Consider the following 6,000-nt stretch of genomic DNA (forward strand, 5'->3'; position numbering starts at 1 on the left):
GCCCAACAGAGAACAGAGAGGAATGGGGTTAACTGAGAGGTTTCTGGAAAACATACGTCCAGAGCTGAGCTTGAAAAAAGCGTAGCACTTAGGCCTGTAAGAGCCGAGACTGGCCCCTGCAGCCCTGCACTCATTTCTGAAGCCTCTTAGCACAGCACTTCCGAGTTTGTCCTGCTTCTCAGTATCTGCATAAGAATCTGCGCCACTAGACGGTGAGCTCCTTGAGGGCAGGGACTCTGTGGTTTGCCCCTTTGTAAACCCAGCCCCTTGTATGTTGTAGACACTAATAATTGCTTGTTGAAGAAACGACTCTCTAACTGTGAATAAATGTGTTGACGATTGTGTGCCCATGGAAACATTCCACTTTCCATCCCACTCCATTTATTCTCAGAGAGAGAGTAGCTGCCAAATGAAAGCATCTGTTACAGATTACCATCAGTGTTCTCTTTCTCCTCATGGCCTGGGACCGAGAGTCAGGAAACCGCAGCTCTGAGGGTGGTTTATCCTACTGTGCAGAGTGAGGCCACCGACTGGGCCTCTGCTGCCTCTGAAGGTGCATGTCAGCTCTGCCGGCCCAGGCCTGGGGAGGCAGGCCGGACACGCTGGGAAATGTGGGCTGCCCTCCCTGGCTCCTTTGGAGGGTCAGCCACATTCTCTGCTGCCTGGGGCTTGTACTGGAAAGCCAAGAATCAACGCCTTTCTCTCTCTCCCCAGGGCTGGCACAGCGGTCCCGCTCAGCTCGATGCCCTGACTTGGTGAGATGCAACAACCCATCACTCTCTGATTTTGTCTCCCCAGCAGGACTGGAACCTGGGTTTGCCTAGGACCGAGGGGTTCCCAGAAGGTAGTGCGTTCGGTGGTTAGCCCTGGGCAAACCGGGGTGAGTGTCACCCTACTGGGAACCGCTCTTTCTTTCACAATAATGACCATGGGGTTCAACATGAATCACCCCCACCAGACGTGAGTCTGGCTGATGTGAGGTGCTCTGCGCCGGCACCCACTCCCTACGCCAGCTCTCCTGTCCTTTCCATCAGCCACCTGCCTGCTGCTTCCCCCACTTCCTCACCACTTGCTCCCTCTCCAAGCCCCCACTGGAGCCTGGCTTCTGTCCTTAATATACAGACACTTAAACGACTCCACACAAGGCCATTGACCTGCCACTCCCCAACGCCAGTGGGTGCTTTTCACTTCTCAAATCTCTCCATCTCTCTTAGGGAACCAAAGATTGCTGACTACATCCTCATTTGTGAAAATCTCTCCTCCTCAACTCCCAACCTTTATTTCCTGTTCTCCATTTTCCTCTCTGTTGATTCCTTTTCAGCCTCCTTCACAAGTTTCATTCTACTCACTGCTTACATGAGGGGCTCTTAAGCCGGGGTCCACAGAAAGGCTTGAAGAGTCTAAAAGTCCCCTGAAATGATTTGCAAAGGTGAGTGTACCAGCTTTTCCTGAAGGGGACTTTTGCCGCGTTCTCAGTGGGTCTTTGCTCCCAAACAGATTTTAAAACCACCTTAAATTAGATCTTGGTGTTCCCCAATGTGAACTACTTAGAATTTCTTCGCTTTTCACTCCGTGCCCACGGTTCTCAAAATCACGTGCGTCGTAAGACTCAGGTAAGGTGTTTACTGAAGGTCAAGCTCTGGGACCCCTCTTTAGGACATTCGGTTTCAGAAAGCCTCCGGCAGGCCTGGGGCTCAGTATTTTAACACACAGTCTCAAATGGTCCACGAAGTGAGCGCTGAGAAACACTAACTTCCCAATCTTTCACAGGCTCTTTCCCCCGTGGCCGGAGCTGACCTGATTCCATCAGACCAGCAAAGCTCCTATTGATGAGTCTCTTGTCCTGACCTTTCTTCTAAGCTCTGGAACCCTATTTCCAACTACCAGACCTCTGATGCACCTCAGAGGCCTCAAAACTCAACATGCTTGAAACAGAAAGCATTCTTTTCACTGTTCCTACCTCATTTCCCAAGTCTGAAACCCCAGTGCCATCTCAGACACTTCTTTCTGTGTCACCCTCCATGGCTGTCATCTGTTCTACTCCCTAAATACCTTTTGGATCTGTTCCTTTCTCCCCCATCGCCGTGTCCTAGCCCTTGTCACTTCCCACTAGACCTTCACAGTAGGTTCCTTACTGGCTATTTATCCTGCTTTGGGTTCAAGTCTCATGGTCCCCAAACACATCTTTCACCATAGTCACCAGAAAGACCTTCAGAAAATGCAAATCTGATTGTGCGGTTTTTCTCACTGGGAGCTGTCTTACTAGCTATATGACCTCAGACAAATAACTTCTCTGTTCCTTAGTTTCTTTATCCGTATCTAATCTTTTCTTTATCTCTCCTTATCTTCTTTATGGTTGTGTTGAGAATTAAAAGGCTTGGAGCAGTACCTGGCATCCAACAGCATGGGAAGAAACAGTCATTATCAGGACATGACCCCAGCTCCGTCACAGGCACAGCCCTCGCATGCTGGTCCTTGCCTGCCTGTTCATAGCTGACCCACCAACCCTACGCCGTCTGGTGGAAATACACACGGGCCTCTGGACAGACCCTACTCTTTGCTCTAGCTCCTGCTGTTCCCTCTGCCTGGGATGTTTTTCCAGCCTAGTTTGCCAGTGATTCCCACTCACCCTAAAGACTTAAGATATACATTACTTCCTTTAGAAAGCCCTCCTTGAAGTTTCAGGCTGAGTTAGATGGTCCGCTGAGCCCTGTTACATATCCCCTGCCTCAGCACCCGACAGCTTTCACTAAAGGATACTGCAGCAACTGTCCACTTTAGGTCCCTCTGCTGGGCACGAGTGCCACCAAGGCAAGGACCATTTCCTACAGGATGAGCAAGGGCTCAGGCCACAGTTCCCTTCCCACCTGTTTATCTCTGGAGTTCTAAAACAACAGGGCGGATTCTTCAGTGTCCCAGGAACTTCCCTCCTCACTCTGCTGGACCGGATGCTGCCCACATCATGCCTGCGGCAAATCAGGGAGGAAAGGTGGCCTGTCTACACAGCCCGCCCAGCAGCCGGGTGGTAAGGCCAGGCCGGACAGCAAAAGCATCCTCCTGACATGTGGGCCAGTTAAAATGACTTTCTGGTATTACTCAAGAAATTAAAGGAGAAAGGCTGTTTCTTCTGCCTAAGATGGTTTCTCCTTCCTACAGCCATAGGTTTGCACCTCTCTGTTTCTCAAAGCTCAGGTCAAGTGGCACTGCCTTCAGGACACATCTGTTCATTCCCGCTCACTTAGTAACTATTAAGAGGAAGGCATTCTGCTAGGCTCTGGGAATGACCGCGACATGTGTCTGCCCTTAAGGAGATTAAAATCTAGCAGAAAAAACAGTTACATAATGGGTGCATGGAAGTGCCATCAGAAAAACACAGGGTTCTGTGGGAGCAATTTTCATCTGTAAAACAAGCTATTAAAACTTAAGTATTTTTCTTTATGAAGCTGCCCAGTATCCAGCTGGTGCCATCTGTGTGCCTAACAGGTGTGTGCCTCTGCTCCCAGCCCCCTGCCAGGACCCGAATGCCTCTGATCACTCTTATCTTCTTCTGGAGACCGTGAGCCTCTTGAGGGCAGGCCCAGGTCTGAGTCATCAGATCCCCTCTATGCTCTCCTTGGTGTGGCATCGTACCCCCACCTTAACAGGCACAGGCTCAGTAGCTGCCGAGAGAATTACAAAGTCGGTGAGGGGAGGCCAGAGAGAAGTGGCTATAAATACGTGTTCCCAAAGCCAAGTAGAAACAGAGCCAGACTCTGAGGCAGTCTGTGAAGTCCTGACTTGTTTACTTTCAACAAAAAGCAACGAAAGTGAACTTGAAAAGTAGGCTGAGAGTCATCTGGAAGCAGAGCAGCCGACACTGAGAAGGCAGGCTGTGCAAACCTGACTGTGCGCTCCAGTTCACAGCTTGCTCGCGTTTACCCCCCAAAGACCGAGGCCAGGGCCAGTGGGGCAAAGCACCCACGGTCCTCAGCATTGCCCAATTCCTGTCTCTCTCAGCACATCTGCCAGTTCAGCAGAGCCCTTGCAGGTCAAAGCCTGCACGATGTCACGTGATGCTCAAAGCAACCTTACACTGACTACATTTACCGCCACTTGACATTAAGTGACTTGTCCAGTCACCCAGGCCATGAGAGACACCACTGGCCAGGACCCTGCCTTTTTCCTCCTTTCTCTGGAGGCCTCTCCTTCCGGTTTCTTGGGCCTCACTTTCTCCATGTCCCCCTCTACTCACAGTCTCCCTCAGCCTGTCAGGCCATCTCCCCAGGTCCCAGAGCTTGGGCCTCTCACCCACTCCATTCCAGGTACTCTATCTGTGGCCTTTTAATCACCAGAGGTGACAGGGTTGCCCTCGTTCATGTCCTCTTAGGCCCCTTTCTAAAAGTTTTGTTGGCTCTGTGACAGCGCTAGCTTGGTTCTTCTTTGGGCTGTCCCTGTTCCGTCCACTGTCTTTCCCAAGGTGGGCAGAGGCAGAAAGAGAGAAAGTCAGAGAAAGTCTGGCTGACTAGTGCCAGCCAGGGATAAGAGGTACACTGGGAACGCAGCCCAGTAACATCTAGAGGGTGTTGGAAAAGTCATGATGTATTTTTTCTATGTTTTTTGTTGCAAATATGCGTCATGACTTTTCCGACAACCCAATAATTAACACTGTCACTCATGGAGACAGTGTGGGGTAGAGAAGGGAGCGCTGGATGCGAGTCCCAGCTCTGCCCAGGCTGGGTCTGTCATTTGCAAGGCAAATGACCGCAAGGGAAGGAAGTGCCTGGCTGTATGAAATGAGGGGGATGGTATTTTTTTACTACCTTTTAAGTTTGTTGGAGCTCGAATAAGACTGAGGAAATTGACTGCCATTTGCTAAACACAATTAGCACCCAAGCTACCATCTTGAACATGGAAAATGTTGGCTCAAACAACAGCAAACCTTTAAGGAGAGAGCTGAGCTGGCAGGTTCCCCCCATGGCCTAGAGAATCGCCTCGGGCGTCCAGGTAGGATACAGCCTGTCTGTGGGGGCCTGTCTCTGTGGAGTGACCAGGGCTGAGGTCTGTCCACTGCAGGGGCAGGCACACAGCCCACTGGCCAGGCCTCGCTGCTGGGGCATCTCCATGCCAGGTCTCCAAGCCCTGCTTTACCCAGGTACTGTCATGTGTCACCTCCTGGGAGAGTGCATCCTGCCCCCACTGAAAACGCGCTGCTTAATCTCTCTTCATATCACTTAATATACAAGGTTGGACAATTAAGTTCGCAAACTCATCCTAGAAAAAGTGTTACATACCTCATTGCTGAATATCACTATGGTCACCTTTGAAACACTCCCCGTAGGAAGCTATGCACCGATGCCAGTGCCTAGTTCACCCTTCAAAGCAATTTTGGAACTCTTTTTCTGGAATGGCCATCACAGCTGTTGTTGCATTACCCTTGATGTCCTAAGTGTCATCAAAATGTCTCCCTTTCAATATTTCCTTTATCTTCGAGTAAAGAAAGAAGTCATTGGGGACCAGATCAGGTGAGTAGGGAGGGGGTTCCAATACAGTTATTTGTTTACTGGCTAAAAACTCCCTCACAGACAGAGCCGTGGGAGCTGGTGCATTGTCGTGATACAAGAGCCATGAATTGTTGGTGAAAAGTTCAGGTTGTTTAACTTTTTCCGGAGTCTTTTTAGCACTTCCAAATAAAATAGTAAACTTGGTTAACTGTTTGTCCAGTTGGTACAAATTCATAATGAATAATCCCTCTGCTATCAAAAAAGGTTAACAACATCATTGCAATAAGTTTGCGAACTTAATTGTCAGACCTTGCACTTGCCACTGTGTTAAAGGTCTGTTGATTTTCTCTCTTCCCATTAGGCAGGGTGTATTTTTGGTTGTTTGTTTTTTTGTTTTCCTTTTTTAGTTGAGCCATCCTGCCACCTGTTGGCAGCTCAGCTCAGGCTGGGCATCGAACCGCTGTTGCTCAGAGCTCAAACTCTTGAGCGAGCTCTTAACCAACTGAGCCACTCGGCCGGC

At 49.8% G+C, this 6,000-nt stretch overlaps 1 protein-coding gene across 8 annotated transcripts in view; it reads right to left on the minus strand.

Annotated features, from left to right (window-relative positions):
* Positions 1–6,000, minus strand: part of EVL (Enah/Vasp-like) — a 179,556-nt gene that overhangs the window by 65,873 nt on the left and 107,683 nt on the right. The gene's annotated exons all lie outside the window — the stretch shown is intronic.

This window comes from Hipposideros armiger, unplaced genomic scaffold (genome assembly GCF_001890085.2).
Source record: "Hipposideros armiger isolate ML-2016 unplaced genomic scaffold, ASM189008v1 scaffold_43, whole genome shotgun sequence".
Taxonomy (NCBI): domain Eukaryota; kingdom Metazoa; phylum Chordata; class Mammalia; order Chiroptera; family Hipposideridae; genus Hipposideros; species Hipposideros armiger.